The sequence below is a fragment of the Sminthopsis crassicaudata genome, chromosome 1 (genome assembly GCF_048593235.1).
Source record: "Sminthopsis crassicaudata isolate SCR6 chromosome 1, ASM4859323v1, whole genome shotgun sequence".
Taxonomy (NCBI): Eukaryota; Metazoa; Chordata; class Mammalia; order Dasyuromorphia; family Dasyuridae; genus Sminthopsis; species Sminthopsis crassicaudata.
In genome coordinates, this window is record NC_133617.1 from 258,129,265 (window position 1) to 258,151,378 (window position 22,114).

General features: G+C 33.0%; 1 protein-coding gene across 3 annotated transcripts in view; it reads right to left on the bottom strand.

Moving 5' to 3' along the window:
• Window positions 1–19,012, bottom strand: part of ALKAL1 (ALK and LTK ligand 1) — a 46,410-nt gene extending 27,398 nt beyond the window's left edge. The window contains exon 1 of one of the 3 annotated variants that reach the window (XM_074278288.1): window positions 18,852–19,012. The gene's annotated coding sequence lies outside the window, so the exon portion shown is untranslated. Of the gene's footprint in view, window positions 1–44; window positions 134–1,207; window positions 1,416–18,851 lie in introns of those variants that run through there. The other 2 variants (XM_074278283.1, XM_074278289.1) reach the window with 2 other exon arrangements.
• Window positions 19,013–22,114: the final 3,102 nt, after the last annotated feature.

Here is a 22,114-nt window from a genome sequence, read left to right on the forward strand (position 1 = left end):
CTTTCTGCAACCCTTCTTGTCTCTGGCGCCCAAACTTGATTTACCCGTTTAGCCTCTTGGATCCCTTTCCCCCATCTCTACCGCGACGCGGGGCATTGGCACTGCCAAGTGGTCCCGGACTAGTCCCCTCACCGGTTCATCAGCGCCTGCCTCAGTCCTTCAGTTCAGATTCCCTAAAAACCTTTCATTGGAAAGTGGGCAGCATCCCAAGAGGCGTTCAAGAAGATGGAGAACTTTTCCAGAGGTGGGCGGGAGGGGAGAGGTGATGTAGAGAAAAGAAGGGCTGGGTGCCCGATTGCCCAGGACGTTATATATGCTTTCACAAGAATCAACTAAAGAATCTTAAAAAAATAAAAAAATATAAAATAAAGCCTTTCGTGAGCAATTGTTAAGTTTTATCCGCTTATCAACTAACCAGTGCCACACGGGCATGTGGGGGATGCACCATGGGCCAGACTGACCTGCGAACCACATGCTTAACACTTTCTGATATCCGAGTGTCGCTAGCGCACAGTCACTACCGAGATTCCTCCCTATGTTCAGTGAGAGGAAACGGCAGAATGAAGGGATGGGGTGGGGGTGGGGAAGGAACTATATCGACTTTGGAGGACTTTTCTATCCCCTGGGGGGATAGAAAATACTGCCAACCCTCATGTTCAGGCTGCTTTTCCTGGGGTCCTTTGTTTCACCAAACAAAACTTCCTTTTTTTCTTTCCTCCCTTCCATTCTTACCTTCCTTCCATTCCTATCTTCCTTTTTTCATTCTTTCTTACTCCCTCCCTTCCTTTCTTCCTTTTTTTCTTGTTCTAAACAAACAAATAAATAGCAAGTCTGTTGTAAATTTCATCACCCTCAATCAAGGGGATTTGTAAAGTACAATTAACTTTTTAGAGGAAAAAATGATTATTCCATTCTTAAGACAACAGTTTAAATGCAAACCTTTACTTGACCATAACTTTACATCCTTACAGGGAATCCCCTCCTCCTTCCCTCTAATTCCTAGGAGCTGCTCATACTAATCTCTGGGGCATAATATTGTTTCATTCCTACCATATTTACTAAAATCAGCAACAAGTTGGCTTGGCCAAAAGTTTTCCCACCCAAGAAACTACCCCTTGACTGAATACTAAAGAGAGTAGCTTCCCTGGTCCTGAATAAAGGGGAAGAAGTGTTTTTGGAGATGCTCTTTGTGGTATGGGGAGTTTACCTTATGTCAATGAGTAAATCCTTCTCCACCAGCAAAGTGCAAAGGCTTGTCTTCTCTTGCCCTTTACTTCTTGCTTATGGCCGAGAATTCCCTCTGATTGGAGCAGTGTGGCTCTCATACATGCTCAGTAGACAGTGAGTGAGTGTCCCTGTGGAGTCCACTCCTCTCTTTTATATGAACATGTTCAACTGAGCACTAATAGGCTTTGGGTGGGTGGCAAATGCTGAGGACATTTTAGGTAATCTTTTTTTCAGTACATCCTGACTATGCATGTCAAATTTCTATTGCTTCCTTTTCCCTTCTGTGGGCTGCACTCAAGGGAAGAGTCACCGGCTAGTGCTTCAGATCTTTGTGAAATCTAATTTCTCTGTAAATCAGCAGTGCTTACCAAAGAACTCAAAGGATGACAGCATTTTTAAACTTCAAAAAAATACCTATTCAAAATTTGCTAGTGCTACCAGAAAAAAATGAGATGACATTTTTTAGTTCTAAGTAAAATGCTAGAAAAGACAATTAAAAGTAATTGTTGTATCTGATAATTTTGTTGTTGTTGTTGTTGTTATTGGTTGTGTGGATCTTTTTAGTTTTATATTTAACTGAAGGGTCAATGGTGGGGATAGGTTTAAAGCGAGGGTCTGGATTCAAATTCAGCCTCTTACACTCATTAATTTTGAAACTCTGAGAGCAAGTGTGTTAATGTGCTTATGCCTCCAGAAACTACTTTAGGTTTATTAACCAAACTACTTTCACATCACACCCTCCCATCCTTTTACATTCCCTTTTCCTTCATTGACACTAAATCAATTTTTGCCCTTCTTGAGCTAATCCAATTCCAATTGATTAATGATGGACAGAACCAGCTACATCCAGAAAAGGAACACTGGGAAATGAATGTAAACTGTTATTTTTACCTTCTGAATCCAATTCTTCCAGTGCAATAAAAAATTCGGTTCTACACACATATATTGTATCTAGAATATACTGTAATATATTTAACATATATAAGACTGCTTGCCATGTGGGGGAGGGGGTTGGGGGAGGAAGGGAAAAAATCTGAATAGAAGTAAGTGCAAGGGATAATGTTGTAAAAAATTACCCATGCATATGTACTGTCAAAAAAATGTTATAATTATAAAATAAAATTAAAATTAAAAAAAAATTTTGCCCTTCTTGTGGTCTTTGTATTCAATTCATCCAGTTCATTTCCCTCAATTTGGCTTTATTTATCTTCACATTATACTTTAACTCTATCTCATGCCACATAACAAATACTGCAAACCTCTTCTTCTACCATCTCATTCCCGTCTTCCACACTGATAGCAGATTTAATCTCCCTCACTGAGAAGACTGAAACCAACCAATATAAGGTCCCTTAACTCTACTTCTGCATTCTTAAGTTTCTCAACATTAAAATCAATCTCCACTCTTTATTAAGAATAACCTTTCTAATATGTGACTTTCAGCCCATCTTTTACCATATTCTATAGGACTTTGTTCTAGAAGTCATTCCCTTTCTTATGAAAGGACATTAAAATTCAAAAGTATCTTTTTTTTTAAATCTATCACCTGTATCTGGCACAATGCCTTAGCCATAGTGTTCACTTAATAAATGATTGTTAAACTGTATTGTATTTTATTGTACTGCATGACACTGTCATCTTCAGTATATCTTTCTCTTTATGAGTTCTTTATAATTTGTCAACTCTCCAATCCTAAAAACAAAACAAAACCCAAAAAACCCCAAATTATTCTCTTCAGCTCCATTTTCTATTCTATTTTCTCTTTTTCCACTACTGAACTTCCTGGGGAAAGTTACCAACACTAGATACCTATATTTTCTCACCATCCATGTTGCAATTTGGTTCTCCACATCACTACTACTACCAACAATACTGGCTTGACATAATTTTCTCAAAAGTCACCAGTGTCATCCTAATCACCAAAGTAAATGGTTTCTTTTTCTTTTTTAAATTTTCTTTAATCTTTTTCAGCATTTGATAGTGTTGATCACTCTTTCTTCTAAACAACCTTCTCCCTTGGTTTTGAAAATACTGAGTTCTCTTGATTTGCCACTGTCTTCTAGTTTTCTGTTGCCCTTCTTTATTTTCTTCACATTATTTTACTTCTCCCCAATTTTTGTCCTTGGCCCTCTTCTTTCTCTGTCTTTTGTCATTTGGAAATCTTGTTCATTCCCATAGCTTCATGTACCATGTCTATATAAATAATTCCTAAAACCTAGATCTGCAGTCCCAATCTCTCTTATGAATTTATCCTCCCACACTACTGACATTCATTTTCAACATTTTCAACACCAAACATCTTTTGCTGCAAGAATGGCCATATTTCTGACTTCACTATTTATGTCTGTGGCACACTACCTTCCATGCTTATAATCTTGAATTGTCTTTCAATGTTCACTTTTCTTTACCTTTTACTTTCAGTCAGGTGCCATATCCCATCAATTCCATCTCTATAAATTCCTTTTTGCTGTCAACTCCAACTTAGTCTCACAATAGTTATACTAGTGTAAACCCACATTATTGTCCAAATAGATTATGATAAATTTCTAATGGATAATTTTATTTACATAAAATTCAAAGTGTTTTTTTTATAAACAAGACAAAATACATAAAATGAGAAGAAAGGCAAGAAATGGGGGGGGATTTTTGTAAAAAGTTTCTTTGAAAAAAGTCTCAGAACTTTTAAAAAAGTATTTTAAAATTTTTTAAGTTTATTTTCCCCAATTTTATGTAAAAACAATTTTAATACTTGATATCTTTTTAAGTTTTGAGTTCCAAATTCTATTCTTCCCTTTTTCTCCTTCCTCCTCCCTGAGATGTTAAGCAATTTGATATAGATTATACACATACAATCATATAAAATATTCCATATTTGTTGTTTTGTGGGAAAAAAAAACCTCAAACAAAGCAAGAAAAGAAAGCCAAAAATAGCATGCTTTAATCTATATTCAGATGCCATCAATCCTTTCATCAGAAGCAGATAATATTTTTCATCATGAGTCCTTTGGGATTGTCTTTGAATCATTGTATTGCTTAGAATAACTAAGTCATTCATACTTATTCATCATACAATATTGCTTTTCTCCTAGTTCTATTCATCTCAGTCTGTATCCGTTTATGTAAGTCTTTCCAGTTTTTTTCTAATCTCCTTTGTTATTATATAGCACAACAACTTCCCATTACAATCATATACCACAACTTATTCATCCATTCTCCTATTGATGGACATCTCAATTTTTAATTCTTAGACAGTACAAAAAGAGTTGTTATAAATATTTTTTTACCAAAAGGAGGTTCTCTTCCTAATGCTGCATTAGATCTAGATATTTACCTATATATGTGTGCTTTTTGTATGTGTATGTTATGTGTGTGTGTGTGTGTGTATATATATATATATATATATATATATATATATATATATATATATATATATATATATATATATATATATATATATATATATATATATATATATATATATATATATATATATATATTATGTGGAGAGAGAGAGAGAGAGAGATTTAAGTTTAGATCTATGGAATGGATTCAAATTTTATAAGACTGGGATTCATTCCACAACTGATAAATGGTCAAAGGTCAAAGTATGTGAAAGGATAATTTTAAGAGGAAGGAATCTGGTCATATGAAAAAATGCTTTAAATTATGACTGTTACAAGTAATAAAACAAAGTATCTCTGAGGTATTAGTTTACATCCATCAGACTGACAATTTACAAAAGAGAAAAAGAAAAAAGAAATAACAATACTGTACAGGTTTGGAGAAAACAGGAACATAAATACACCATTCGTGGCTCTCTGAATTGGTCTAGCCACCAGGAAAGAAATTTAATGTTATTTCCAAAAATGCTATTAAACAGTTCATATCCTCAGTCCTAGTTAGACTATTACTTGTTCTATATTCCAATGAGAGCAAAGAAAGAGGAAAATGATCCATATGTGAAACTATATATATATATATATATATATATATATATATGTATGTATGTATATATACATATATGTATTGTTTTTCTTTTTTTCATGTCAAACAATTAGAAACTGAGGATGTATACATATGTCAATTGGGGAATGGATAAATAAGTTAAGGTATATGAAAGTGCTATTACAGCCATTCTATAGGAAAAAGTGAAGAAAAAAGTCTGGGAAGAATTTATGCAATTGTAACAATATTATAAAGATAAATAAGTTTGAAAGTCATAGTAATGCTGATTAACAATGAGCAATCGCAATCCCAAAAGATCTATAATGAAATATGCGATCCATCTCTAAATAAACAAAGGAATGGATTCAGAGTGCAAAAAAAATTCTTTTCTTTTTTCCCCTTTTCAATGGATGGGAGAGATGTACTAAGAAAGGTAGAGAGAAATCAGAAGTGGAAAAAAGTAATTTAAAAAATAATTTTCTAACAGGTTTTTCTGACTCACCTCTGTTACCTCCAATGTATCCCTCATGCTAACTACCAATATATCTTCCTTATAGACAGATATAGTCTTCTATCCACTCACCTTTTAAAATCCTCTGCTCAAAAATTTCCAGGTTCATACTATTGTCTTCTAAATAAAGTTCAAACTTTCCTTCTGGGGGCTCAAGGTTCTCCACAATCTTGTAAGTTCATGTCCCTCCTGGACCAAACTAGATTGTTCTCTGCCTCTTGAAAATACCTGAATTTTCCTATTTCCTTGCTTTTGTTCATACCTGAAATCATTGCATTTCTCTGGTTGTCGAATGTTTCCTCATTTTTTTCAAGCCTAAGACAAATACTACTAAACCAAACTTTCCATGGTCCATTAATCAACAAATATTTATTAGACACTTTGTGGGACCCTATGCTAAGTGTATTCTATATACTTTTGTATATACCTTTGTACTCATTTAGCTGCAAGGTCAGAACCATTCCAGAACAAAGATTTCTTGGATTGAGGAAGAGAGGGGTAAGCAAAGGACAATTGAAGAAAACTTTTTTATTAGAGTTAGATCAAAGTTGAATGACTAAAAAATATTGATCTTGTATTATCAATAAAATAAGCTCAATGCTTTCATTTCAGGCAATTTTCTTTTCCCTTGGAAACATTTTCAGAGTACTCAGCTACAAGGGGAGCCTGGAATTATGACTTTGAAGAAAACAATTTATCATGATCTTTTCTGTATTCAAAGTCATTCTACAAAGTTGTCTTCCAAATGGAAATTTTATATAGTAAATGTACCCAGAAATTCAACTGGCAAAAAAAAAATTAAAGAACAAACATCACGTACAAAGAACAAATTTTGGGGATTCATAAGGTAAGCAAGGAAATCTTGTTTCAGTGGTGTGCAGTGAGTAGAATGTTGGGTCTGGAATCAGAAAGACCCAATTTCAATTCTAGGCAAGTCACTTAATCTGTTTGTCTCAGTTTCCTCATCTATAAAATGGGGATAATAAAAGTATTTACCTCTCAGGGTTGTTCTGAGGATCAAATGAGAGAGCAATTGTAAAAAGTTAAGCACAGGGCCTGACACAGAGTAGGCACTACATATTGTTTTTAATTATTTTTATTATTACAATATATTACCATTCTTTAATTCTGGTAAATATTGTGGCATGATTGTGGAGTCATGAAAACAATTTAGTTCAATGATATGCCTTAGACTGGATTTTCCCAAACCCAGAAAGATATTCTCCTAGTAATTATACTATTAAACCGTGCTCTAGTACCTTCTTTGGCAAGTTAGGCAAATGGTTCCTAATATATTATTTGACATGTTACTAACTAGAAAGCTTTAGAAAATGGTATTTTTGATATTTCCCTAGTGCCATCTATTAACAATGTTAATAATTAATAATATTAACAATGTCAATACATTTGGGAAGAAACTCCATAACTAGAAATAATAAATAGATAGAAGTTGCTGAGAGATTGAATTCAGCTCTAAAAATTAAAGTCCTTTTCAAACATCTTTTCTGTTGCTTCCACATTGCATAACAATCACCCCAAGTAATTGAAAGCCAAGTCAAGTGATTAAAGTCTGTCATATACTTCTTTGTTGGAAAAGATTAGGATATGGCCCAGTAACCGATTGTGCTTTGCTTACTTCTTATCTGCCCCATTGGATTTTAAGTCCTTAGATGGCAGGGACTGTCTTTTGCCTCTTTTCATTTTCCCAGTGCTTCACACCATGCCTGGTACCTTTATTGTTCAGTCATATCTGAATCTTTGTAACTCCATTTGGGATTTTCTTGGAAAGATATTGGAATGGTTTGCTATTTCCTTCTCTAGTTCATTTTACAAATGAAGAAATTGAGTTAGTAGGATTGAATGATTTCTTTAAAATCACATAGCAAGTATCTGAGACTAGATTTGAGCTCAAGAACATGGCTCTTCCTAACTCCAGGTCTTGTACTCCATCTGTTTGAAACATAGAAACTGCTTAATAAGTGTTCATTGATTGGTTGACTAAACTAGCTAAGCACAGAGATGTTCATCTCATTGGTGGTGAATTCTACTACAAGAGTATATAAGCAGAAGAATGTAAGTAGGAAAGGATTCTGGGAAGATGGTGAAGTAAGTCAGGAAACTCCAATATCTCCAGATCTCCCCAACAACCAAGACAAAATAATGGAGAATAGATCAATAAGAGAAAACATAAGAATAGTCAGGCTACCTGAAAGCTACAATCAAAAAAGAAATCTTGATACAATAATATGTGGAATGTTTAAAGAAAAAATATCCTGAAGTGTTAAAACAAAGGGAGAAAGTAGAGATAGAAAAAAATATAATCCACTGATCACTATCTGAAAGAAATCTACAAGGAAAACTTACAGGATAATAGCCAAACTGAAACCTCCAAATCAAGGAGAAAATATGAGCAACGACAAAAAAATAAATTCAAATATGGTGGAGCCACAGTTAGAATTATCAAAGACCTAAGAGCAACTACATTAAAAAAAAAAAAAAACCCAGCAGATCTTAGAACTGTAGATATTAAAGACTAAAAGAATTGGGATTGCATCATACCCACCAACGTTATGCATAATACTGAACTGGAAAAAAACAGACGTTCAATGAATTGCTAGATTTTGGGGATTTTGTTGCAAAAGGACCTAAACAATAGAAAATTTGACATGCAAGATAAGACAAATATAAGATTAATTACAATAATGACAAATTGAAACCAAGAGGTTATTATTTGCCTATGGTCATACAACTAGTAAGAGTCTGAGGCCTAAAGTTGAACAACTAGTAGGGGTTGAACTCATGTCTTTCTTATTCCAACTCCCACACTCTATCCCACTGAGCTCCCTAGCAGACCTAGGACCTTGCACTTGGCCCACTTCTGCAGCAATAGTGAACAGTGTAAGACAGGAAAAGAATACTAAGACTTAACAGCTATTATTAATATTATAAATTTGAAATTCTCATCTTATGATAAATGAGATACTATTGAAATACCATTGAGTAAACCATATAATATTAACCTTGATATTCCTATTATAAATAAAACTAGAAGATGGTCTTGCTATGTGACAAGTGTGATGAATAATATTGGTGGATAGATAACCCATTTATTCCATTTGTATACTCACAATGTCAAGGGAAAGAGAGAGACTCCCAGAGAGTTGGATGGGCCCAGTGGCAAAAGTATGGAATGATACAGATAAGAGTAATATAGGATAGAAATTAATGAGTAGCCTATAACATGTCTATTGAAAAGCTTATAAGATCATAGACTTAGTATTAGAAAGGATGTCATAAGTCATCTTGTCTGACATCTTCATTTTATGCATAAGGAAACAGACTTAGCAGGGTCAAATGGTTTTTCTGGTTTCAAAGCCAACAATATTCCTTTTTAATTTTGTTGTTGTTGTAATATGTGTATACTACCCAAGTGGATTACACATGTCATCTTATGGGGTGGTACCCATCAGTCTCTAGAATCTTGTTCCTCCTTTCTGCTCTGTTTTCTGAGAAAGGGAATACTGCATTAGAATTGTATTTATTTGCTCCTTAAATATTGCTTATCTAGTAGCAGAATGGTTCAAAAACAACATTGCTACGTGTCTTAATTTCTATTCCTTAAAATAGAAGGTATCCTCAATTTATACCCATTGGTGTAACCCCCTCCCACCAAATGCTAGTCACATAAGATTCTCACAAATAGTGAATATCAGTGAATCCTCTTATTCTTATCCAAGCAATAGAAGGCAGATAATAGAAAAGTAAAAGACATTAGAGTAAATCAGAAAACACACAAAAAAGAATTTTTTTTTTGCTGAGGCAATTGGGGTTAAATGACTTGCCCAGGGTCACACAGCTAGGAATTGGATGAAGTAGCTAGTTTTGATCTCCCTTCTTTTTCCAATTTCAGTTCTAGATTGAGGTTAAATAAAAATTCATTTTGAATTTTTTTTCTGTCCTTATGTGTTGCTATTCAAAAATTTCCTCTACTTTTTGATATAGTATCCCTCTAGGTAATCTAATATGTCTTTTTTACTAATTTTATTTATTAAGTGACTGAGGTCAAATTTGAACTCAGATCCTCCTGACTTCAGGGCTGGTGCTCTATCCATTGCACCACCTAGCTGCCCCTAGAATGAACTCTTTAGAAGACAATGAGATGAAATCTTGATCAACTGAGAGAGACTGATCTTACTCAAAAGAAAATTTTCTCAACTTTCTAGGGAGTTGATCTAAAATTCAGAAATGTGATGATGATCCTACTTCCTTTACATGCTTCCTATTTCCACAATCTACCTCTCCCTTCATGTATATAGAGTTGATTCCCAAGAAAGACTTGAACCATATATATATGTCCTATCTTAAAGCAGGAATGTGGAATATTTCTCCTCTCCAAAGCTCTTTAATCAGATCTGCTCCTCCTGGAGTCATTTAAGGTAATATCAACATTCTCTATACCAATCTAGAATCATATTCTAAAGGTATCAGGCAGCACAGTTACAAAGTAATTAAACTTAACAAATATCAACTAAGACAATTTTTTTAATAAAGAAGAATAAAAAGCATAGTTTAAGAAACTGTAAAATACAATGTACAGTTTGACTTTTTAAAGAAATATATATTCATTTTAAATTTGACAAGGCTGTATAAAAAGCTTGATTTCCCCTCCCATCCTCCTTGCTCCCCTTTTCCCCCACCATCTGATCCCCTTCCCGCCCTTGACTGCACTATCATGCTTAAATACCGATATCTATGATAACATAAAACAATTTTTATAATATTTAAGAATAGTTCAAAACTAAACAAAATGCCTCAGGACATACACTGTATGTCCTCAAGCAAAGACTGATGGTTACTTGTTGGGGGAATTTTAGAGAAGCTTCTGATCAGATACCAGTAACCTAAAAATAATGTCTGAGATTCCTTCTAAGTTTAAACCAAAGTTTCGCTGTTCTCTCATCAGTCAGCATGGGCTCTTTCAATTACTCAGTTTGATTATCCTGAGAAACTTTCCAAGAATTTTAAATTTATCTCAAAGTAGAATAGGCTATGTCCAAAAGCAATGTCTCACTTACTAGTATATATAATTACTTGAAATAACCTAGATTCCTTTTAATTAAAGAAATCATTAGTCCTAATCTGAGGACTTCTGATTCTGTGACTACTCTCACACCATCTTGCAAGTTGTAGTAGCATAAAACACTACAGAGAACACAGGCTATGGAGGCAAAGGATCTGGGTTCAAATATGATACTTCCTACCTATGTGACCTGAAACCTTAATTTACCTTTTGACTTAGTTTCCTCAGTTGTAAAATTATAAGATTGGATGAAGTAGCTAGTTTTGAGCTCCCTTCTTTTTCCAATTTAAGTTCTAGATTGAGGGTAAATAAAAATTCATTTTGAATTTTTTTCTGTCCTTATGTGTTGCTATTCAAAAATTTCCTCTACTTTTTAATATGGTATCCCTCTAGGTAATCTAATATGTCTTCTTTACTAATTTTATTAGTAAATGGATGATATAATACTGTTTAAATGATGCAGTTAGATGAAGCAAAGAAGATCACATTTTAAGGCTGCTAAATAATGATATGTTTTCTGACTTTTGTTTGTCATCTTAAAAGGTCATGGAGAGGAAAAGGAAGAAAAAGGGAAAGACAAAGGAGAGAAAATGAAAGAGAAAGGAACGATAAGAAGGAAAAGAAGGGAAAAACGAAAGGGAAGGAGAACTATGGCTAAGTCCCTGTCTTAAAGAATTTTTACTCTCACATTTGGGAGATAAAACATACATGTGATACACAACAATCTGACAGCATATATACTTAAGTATCAAAATTGTAGCACAGAGAATTAAAATTAAAAGAGTTCAAAGAAAAAATTGATTTTTATTGTTTAATATGTTCAAGTTGAGAGGTCTTTCTTACATGATAAATAAATCAGAATGAATGGGAAAATAGTGGTTTGTTGATTTCACAAAACTACAAAGGATATATAAAGAAAGATGTAATCTGCACATAGAAAAAGAACTGATAAATAGAAATATGTATGAAATGTGTATACACACACACACACACACACATTTGTGTCTAATGGTAGCTACCTTTAGCATGAGGGGGAAGAAAAGAAAGAATTTTACATGACAATTTTATTATATACTTAAAAGAAATTTGCAATTTCATGTGCATTCATCTTTTTTATTATGCAGTGTTAATAAAATAAAAAATATGACAAAAAATTTTTTAATTATTTTAAACCTACCATTGACAAAACCCTTGAAAGCTTTAAGAAATACTGGTTTGCTTTAATATATATATATATATATATATATATACATATAATTCCTATTCCATTATCCACAGTTATTATTGATGAGAAAATATTCTTTTATATTATATCTGTTACTTACATAGAAGGTTAATATTTCTAATGGAAATAATAATATTAATCCCAAAATTTGAGTTTTACCTACAAATTCAGCATTTATTACAAAATAAAAATAAAACAAATTTAGCATATGTATCTTTAAAAATTAGAAAGTATCTCAGAAGATACCTCCAATAAATAAATCAATGCATCCCCTGCTTCTAAGATAAATTGCAAATGTTTATCTTCTTTAAATATTCCAAAGAAAAGAGCTTTTACTTCTGTCACTAGTTCTGTCAAAGGATAATATATGAATTTCAGTTTAAGCTTGAATATTATTTATATAATATGAAATAGGCCATATTTTTATTAGACATGTAGCTATTATGCTTAAAGGGCTATAAAGTTAACTTGATAAAAGCTTTCATCTGAAATCAATGTCTTAATAGTGAGAAAGTCATAGAGCAAAAGGTAAATAGCACATAACACTGAATTAATCAATTAACTTAATTGATGTACCAAGTTATAAGGAAGGAGGTTTCCTACTCAGGTATAGATATATAACTAGGTCCCTTCCAGCCCTAAGAATTTATGAGCAGGAGCATGTGAATTCTGCTGCTATCTAGTGTTTCTTAATAAAAATCAAAATTTCTAATATATAGTAAATAGTTTCTAATGTCTATTATACAATATATGGAAGTAGGCAGTCATAATAGAATTTAGAAATTATTTAAATTTCACTCTCCCTAAAGGGAACTTCAACAAAAAAAATGAATGATATTTTGTCCATTTTTCCTTGTGACATTAGCATTGAAATGGGAATAAAAATAAATATTAATTCCCAACTTTTCACATATGTACACTAAAACCTAAAAATTACTTGCTTGAAAGCTTCTAGGCATAGTCAGTGTAGGTTTCCTAATGTCTTTCTACATACTATTTAAAAATAATTAGGTAGATTTATTGCTTTATCTTAACTCATCCAGGAATATTATTAAAATATTAAAATCATCTCAGCAAAAGGAAGATAATTTAAATGAATTATAAATTAATGTAGCTTAACCTTAATTCTTCTTTTGACTCTAATACTTCTTAACTAATCATAAATGAATTATTTTCTATTTACTTAAGTAAAATAAAAATGTAGGTTTTGCCTATAATTATAAATTATTATCATTAATTGACAATGTCAATAATTAGAGTACATTGGTTAATTCAAGCATATTGCTAAAAATGGGCTGATACAATAAGGGCTATAAATGCAATGGTTGAAATGGGATGTTAAGGAAGGAGCAAATGTCAGAAAAAAAGACAAAAATTTTTGATTGGTAAAATAGGAAAGGCAAGGAAAGAGGGAAGGAGTAAGAAAAAAGAAAGATGACTTCACATTTTTGAACCAAGATGTCAAGGAAATAAAGAGGGGATAAGCACATATATAGTGACTACCATGTTCCTCAACACTATATGGTAAGTGCTTCACAAATATCTCATTTGGAGATAATAAAAGAAATGGAAATAAGTCATGGGGAAGAACTGCTTTTGGTGAAAAAAAAAATTATAGAAGGAGAATTAAAATAAATGGAAACATAAGTCAAGGCTAAAAGACTTTAATATTATCTATCCAATAAACATTTATTTAATGCTTCCTGTGAGCTGTGATATGCACAAATGAGAATATGGAAATGAATAATAATATGAGATCTCTCCTCTCCTACATCTTGCAGTTTACAAAGAGAGGTAAAATACATGACAAATAACTAACATACTACATAGAATGTATCAGAGAGATACAAAGGGTTGTAAGACGTCAGAAAAAAGCAACTACTTCTAGCGAGTTAATCATTTCTCTCCAGGTTGCATTCTGGGTCTTTTCTACCACTCCCTAGAAATAAGAATAATGGGATGAATGGACTCCAGCAAAGATCATTTCCCTGGTAGCAACCCAATACCTAAGTGAAACCCAGTGAGGAGCAAGTTGACCCTGTAGAATTATCTTATACAGACAGAGCTATCATGTACAAAAGTACAGTACCTTATAGAATTTAGAGAGTAAGCTATAGATATCAACTCACAAGGCTATCTTGTATAAACAGGAGGACCTAGACCAACAGTTGATTTACTGATGTACACAATTACCATAGTTAACACACCTTATTTTGGGTCCTTTCTCATAAAAGGTCTCACCTTCCCCTTTGTACTTTTCAAGTTCATTAGCAACTGATTATTGAAGTGTCACAATAAAGCTTTGCCTCTTGTCCTGGAAGTGGTTTGAGTCCATGAATTCATTTCATTTCAGATGACTCCCCATTTTTTTGATTTATTATAGCTCATCACTCCAGCATTGGAATTTATACTCTAACAGACATCAGGGCCTTTAATTAGATGGCTCCTCATGATCAGACCAATCATACTTTCATTCCTTTCCAAGCTATACTTTGAACTTTCTCTATCATAATTTTCCTTCTCACATTTTTCTGTTTCTTTTTTTGTGTTTATTCCTTTCCTTATTGGAATGCAAACTCCTTGAGAGCCAGGATAAATTTTCTTTCTGCTGGATTTGTATTCCCAGGATTTATCATAAAGCTTGGAACATAGTAAGCACTTAATAAATGCTTGCTATCTGACTAGTGAAGTCTTCTAGTTGAGGTACAAAGTACAATTTGAAATAGGCCTCAATGGATATATAAGTTTTCAACTGGTAAAGTTGCTGAGATGGAATGGAGGAGGGAATTTTGATCAGAAGGAATAATATAAGCAAAGTCATAGAAGTGAGACAGTTTTGAGAATGTTGAAAACAATGAATAATTTAGTTTGATTGGATCTTAGAAGGAGGTGAAAGGAAATAATCTGATAAGGATGGAAAGATAGGCTGGGATCATAAGTATCAGGCCAATGAATTTAGACTCTATTCAACAAATAATGGAAAATCCATGAAAGCTGGGCAACATAACTTCTTTTCCTTTTGCTTTTTTCATTTCTTTTCTCTCCTTTTCTTTTTCTTTCTTTTCTTCTTCTTTTTTTCCTCTTCCCTTCACTCTGCCTACAAAGGGTATCCCTACTGTTACCTATGGGTATTCTGCATTAAAAAAAATATAAATTTTGATTGTTAAAATCTGCAAAGGTATCTGGGGGTTGGCTTTAAATTCAAATCACTCTGGCTCTCATTGATTGACCAAATATAGGCTCCAGGTCAAGCCCTACTTGGTCATTGTTTGGTCCATGATTGGCTTAGCCTAAATAGCAATTCTTTCTGTTTGTTGGGCCAGAAACCTGAAGATCTTCCCCTCCCAGATTGAGAATTATCTATCTATCTGTATGAATATGTATATATGCATATATAATATTTGTGTAAGTGTATACTAAGTATAAAAAATCATTCTTTATCTCATTTCTTACATAGTTTTAATCACTGATTGCCTCAGTCAAACAAAAGACTAGCTTTAAAAGGCTTGGGTCTCCTATTGCATCCAAGCCCCATCTCCAGCCATTCTGATCTATATCACTGGACTCAGCTCTGGACATGAAAATGAGGCAGGTGACCTTTCACAGCCCTCTCTCACTTAAATTCAATTCACTAGCATATCATGGATAACCTCCCTGATATCATGGTCCTCTTTGAGAATGAAGGACAAACAATAGCAACAAATATCTTCCCCATTCTCTACAATTAAAAAAAAAAATCTCCACCAGCAGCTCAGCAATTGCATTTGCCTGTTTTATAAGTACCTTGTCCTTCTCAAACCCATGAGATGAACCATATCAATGAGATCTCCCTTATGTTCAATTTATCAGGCAACAAGCTTATACTGAGTTCCTGATATGCCAGTCCTGATGAGGGCTAAATATGTATATTACTACTATATATTTTATGTTATATATATTATATATGTTTGTGTATGTATATGTATATACATATATATATATATATATATAATGTAATCTTCAGATAAATGATAACTGAGTCCATTGGAAGCACATGAGACCATTGAAAGAATATAAAGAGATAAAAAAGAAAGTCTAGAACAGAAATCTGGATAGAGTATGTGGTAATAAACCAGCAAAGGATACCAAAAAGGAACTATCTAACAAGTAGAATGAGAACAATATCACAAAAACCCAGGGATGAGACTATATGCAAAGTAGGGTGTTTTCAATAAAGTTAAGTATTGCAGAAATGGACATGCTCTGAGAAAGTCTTTGGCTTTATCAATAATGGTGAACTGGGGGCAGCTAGGTGGCGCAGTGGATAGAGCACCAGCCTTGAATTCAGGAGGACCTGAGTTCAAATCTGATCTCAGACACTTAATACTTCCTAGCTGTGTGACCCTGGGCAAGTCACTTAATCCCAGCCTAAAAAAAAAAAAAAATAATAATAATAATAATGGTGAACTGGAGGGGAACAGTTTCAACCAACTAGTGGAAACCAGATTGGAAGGATTGAAAATTAAATGCAAATGAATAGAGGGAATAAGTATAGACAGCAAAGTTGAGGGGAGATACAATACAATAGCTTGAGGAGATGATAAAGTCAAATGATGAGCATGAAAAAACTTGGGCAAAAAAACTTGTAGGTAGCAAAAAAAGGAGCTTGCATTTTTTGGTAAAGCATGAGTTAAAATAAGGTAGGGAAACAGTGGTAGTATAAAAGACTTGAGAGAAGAAATTTGGGCAAATTTGAAGTTATTTTATAATGACTTTTAAACTATTTTGTTTGACAGAATGTTTCCTATTTTGTAGCTCATTCCCATTGTAAAAGAAATCAACAAAATGGAAATTGAGTAGGATTATCTCCCATTTGTCATCCTTTTTGACTATTCAGTAGTCCTCTTTTTAAAATGTCTCTCTTGATTTAATTAATACTTTTTAAAAGGCTTTTTTGTTTGTTTCTTTGGCATTCATTATAAAACTTAGCTTTTTCTGGGACTTAGAGCAAGTGATCCTTCTCAATTACATGGTCTTGGTTCCTCCATCTGTATATATCCTTTAAAAAAGGGGTTAATTATTTTTCTGTGCAGCTACTATCCCTCTGTTTCCTTTTCTCAGTTTGCCTCATTCTTGCTGCTCACTGAGGGTGTCCTCAAAAGCTCTAGTCCACTTTTGTCTCTTCACTTTCCTCATCCATTCTCACACCTTCAACTGCTATGTCTATTTATGCAGATGAATCCTAAAGCCACATCTCAAGCTTTACTCTAATAGGACCAACTCATACTGATCTCATTTTTCTTAAAACTCATATTCTAGTCAATGGCATACACTTTAGCTCTAAATTGCTAAATTTTGTTTGTGTGTATATGAATTTTATTTCCCTAGCTCGATGGTAATCTTCTTGCATCAAGTCCCATGTACTATATCTAGAACAATGGTATCATCGTTACCTATATCTATACATGAGATCTATTTATTTACTTTTATCTATCAATATCTGTCTAAATCCATATAATCTTCTTAGCCTTGTGACAGGACTACAAAAGGTGATTAATAAACTTTTATTGAATCATTGATAACAAAGTAGGATAATAAAATTACCATTTATTGTGCTTCTAATCACACAAAATGCTATTTAAAAATATATATATATACAAGTATATATGCATGCACACAAGTATAAACTTGGATCAAGTCAACCTAGGGTATGTCTTTTGATCACCAACAGGTGGCAGTAGTGACTTAGTTTCCCAGGTCACTTTAAGAATGCATAGAGAATCCAAACTTCTACATTAGCTTAATTTTAATGTAAAAACAATTTTAGATACGTAAGATATCTGGATTATTTTTTTTTGCTGCTATATATGTGAACAACATAGATTAGCATACAAAATATTTTTTAAAAGATTTAAAATCTAGAAAGTTCAGTTGTAAATTTTCATTGCATGATAGCTACAAAATGCTTCATCTGACATCTTATATTCCTCTCCACCAGATTTAAGAGCTGCAGTCTCCAGATCCATGTAATTTGCTTTAATTAAATAGGATATTAGGTATCCCTAGATCCAAACTTGATTAATTTGGAAGCTGATATAGTTAAAGCCTACTTTCCCTGGCTCCTGGAGTATGCTGGATACCTTTGTCCACCCATATTCAACAAAGATCTAAAACCAGAAAAGTGAATAGCTAGACAATGTGATTATGGATATAACATTATATCTTTCAGAATCATAGAATCTGAACTGGAAAGGAATTCAGAGGCAATCTAGTCCAAATTATCCCCTCTACAAAATTCTTATCAAATAGTCTTCCAGCAATTGCTTGGAAATCTCTAAGGTACAAGACTCGTTACTTCTTGGGACAGCCAATTTTGGTTTTGGATTGCACTAAATTTACTAGAAAGTTTCCAATATTATTTGTCAGGCATTATAGCAAGTGCTTGAAATATAAACAAACAAACAAAAAAGTACTCCCTGTCCTCAAAAAGCTTATATTCTAAAGAGGGAAGATCACCCACAAGGAGAGGGAGGGAAGAGAAGATGAAGGAATCTGGCAAGGAGTCATAGTAAACAAAGTCCTATGGAGTTGAATTACAAATGCAGCCTAGAAAAATAGAGGCATGATATGCTTAAACTTCCTCTTTAAAATGAAAGTTCTGCAAAAGTTTCAAATTCATTTAACTATACCATTATCTAGAATGTATCTATCTTATCTACAGAACTAATGGAGTGAGATTTTGTCATTTCCCTGAAATTAAGGTATACTATTCTATCTCATTACTTTAATACACTATCAAAAGAGGAAATGATTTTCATCAGACATAATCTGTTCTGTAGAGGGCTAGAATTTTGGAGAAGTATACTTGAAACAAGGATACTTACAATAAGGTGTTAACTCAGCGGAACTGATAAGATGATGGTTCTTTAGTATACATATACTTAGCACTTAGCGTGGTGATGGAATGGTTCTCTAGTTCACACATACTTAGTGTGTTGTAATGACATAATAATAATGAGATATTTAACAGCTGAGAGGACTGGAAATGAGATATTCCATCTTTGACCAGCCTCCTAATGGCTCTTCTGCCTCCTGCACTCCTCCACTAAAATCAAGACTGGGTCAGATTGTGAAGGAGACAATAAAGACTCTAGACTTTATTCCTGACCATTTCTCGTGGTGTCTATCCTGCTGTGACAAGGCCCAACCAAAGGACCTCCACAAACATTACACTGTTCATGATGAAAGTATGCATTGTCTCCTCCTTCTATTTGTAATTTGTTTTTTGTAACTTTTCTGGTTGTAATATTCTAATAATACATTCTAGAATTTTTCTACTTCCCATTATTCAATTATTATCTCTATGCAGATGATTCTTAAATTTACTTATCCAGTCCTAATCTCTCTCTTAATCTCCAGATTCACATTTGCATCTGCCTATTCTATTAGGGATCTCAAACTGGATGTCTTATATAAATATTTAACTCAATGGGTCCCAAACAAAAGTCATCTTTCCCCTCACATAGATTATAAAGAGCTAAAATAGTACTGTAATAATCTCAAATTTGAAAAACATACCTAATAGTTGACAATTCACATTTGTCTGTTTTATATTCTAAACAAGTTAGGAGAAGGCACATGCTATTTTTGCTATATTATTTGGAGAAAAAATTCAGGTATACCAAAGATGGAAACAAAAGCACATAATCAAGGAAGAAGACAAAAGTATAGCATGAACCTATGAAAAGAGTATCTGAGAGGCTAAGATCAAAAATGAAATGACTTATCCAAAGAATAAAAAAGTATTTTTAATATTATATTTAGATTTTTAAAAATAAGCAAAGAAAAGTAATGTGGTAGATAGAATAATGTCAATACATTGCAGAAAGAAAACTTTGACTTTTAAATTTCTATTTTGTTCTTATATTATCCCATATATTTGTATCCAATATCATAGTTAAAAGACTAGTGGAAACATAAGTATGGACCAAAACAAAATGTTCTATCAAAGAGAATTTTTCAAAATATAAAGGTAAAGATAATAAATATTTTTGGATTTCCCAGGGAGGGAAATGGCATTTTCTGCTTTGATAAAGATGACACATTGTTTTAATGTAATTGAAGAAATGAGAAAGATGATTTGGGGGCAATTAACAAAACAGATCATTTTTTGCCCTTTCTTGAAAATGGGTTTTTAACAAAATAATTCAAAAAGAGAAAAATCAAAGTTTGACTATAATCAAAGTATGACAAATGTAATGTGAGCTAAATATCTAGGAATTGTCATTCACTTTAAAATTCATAACATTTAAAGATGTTAGTGTCCCCGTGACTCATTTTTTGTAAATTGATGCCATGTTTCAGAGTACATGAGTTAATCCTTGACACAAAAAGACTGGCCTGTTAGAGTTAAATAAACTAGTAATTCTATAAGAAAAATCTCCCAAATGTCATGCCTGCAAAGCCTATTATAAAATACATATAATTTTTGTCCTTTAGTCTTCTTAAATTGTCTTGAATATGGAAAAAAAATCCTTTGAGGATAAAAAAGAAAATATGTTTTTGCTAACAGTCATGTGTTTCTGCAGTAGATTAAAATGAATATTTAATCCAAATTTCTCCAAATGGATTTTAAAAGTATAATTTAGTTATTTTAATTTTCTTTAATGCTTATTTTAGACTATTTAAAGTAGTTCTGTAATATATCTCACAAGCTTTCCTTTCTCAACCTTGACAAATCCCACCACTGTCTGCTTTTCCACAATAATACAATTAAAAGCTTAATTTCATTTGAGGTCACTTACCTGAGACTATTCTCTTTCCATTAACCTTTCTTTTAACCATTCTTCTTTTATCAAACTAAAATAATGTCATTAAATAACCACTTGGTTGTCACTTTAGCCACATCATTCTTGAAACTCTTAAAGGAATCTTTAAAATTCTTTAACATCAAGCAAGTATTCATTAAGTACCTACTACATGCCATGATTAGAATAATAATTTGAGGTTCAAAATCCTCCACCTATCTCAAACTACTTAACCTTTCAGTTAAATCAATGTATCACATTAACCTGCCAAGCTAATGTAGCTGATAAATTGCTGGTCTAGAGCACTGGTCATCAAAATGGAGCTGTGAAACCCTAGGAGTTCATGACATAATACCAGAGGTGTGGGGGTGGGGGGAGAAGGGGGAAGAGAAAAACAATGGAAGGGAGAAAAGATGGGTGCCATCCTGGGTAGCTAACCATGGCCTTGTCTCCAGCTCTGCCATACCCTTCACTCAACATTTACTTGCCATTTGGAATATTAGTCCCTTAGAGTATTTGAAATTTAACTCTAACCTAGACAACCATAGCAGCAACATCAGCAAAATTCTTTAATCCTAAATGTGAAATGATCCAATGATTCTGGAGAGCAATTTAGAACTATGCCCAAAGAGTTATAAATCTGTGCATACCCTTTGATTTATCAGTTGATGGTCACAACTGGGTCTGTATTCTAAAGAGATCATAAAGTAGGAAAAAAGATCCACATGTGCAAAAATTTTATAGCTGCTCTTTTTGTAGTGGCAAGAATTGCAAATTGAGTGGATGTCCATTAATTGGGGAATGGCTGAATAAATTATGGTATATGAATAATGAGTAGGCCGATTTCAGAGAAGCATGAAAAGACTTAACTTACATGAACTAATTCTGAGTGAAGTGAGCAGAGCCAGGAGGACATTATACACAGTAATAGCAAGATTATGTGATGATCAACTATGATAGGCTTAGCTTTTCTTAGCTTTTTCTCAATCTGACTTAGTTTTTTCATCTGTAAAATGGTTGTAAAGTGTTGTAAAGATCAAATGAAACAATATATTAAAATGCTTAGTACAATGCTTGGCATGCGGAAAGTATATCAACAACAATTAACTTACAATTATTTTACTTCTATTTCATCCTTTTTTATTTCTATTTTTACATGTTTTACAATACATAAAAGCATTATTACAGTAGTACATGTATGTGATTTATAAATAAAATATATGTGTTATATGTATTTTTTATTCATGGGAAATACAATCAACAGTTTAGAGTAGTGAAGAGTATTTAGTTAATTCAGGGGCTGTTGTTGTAGCTGTTATTGTTGTTCCTTGTCCTTCTTT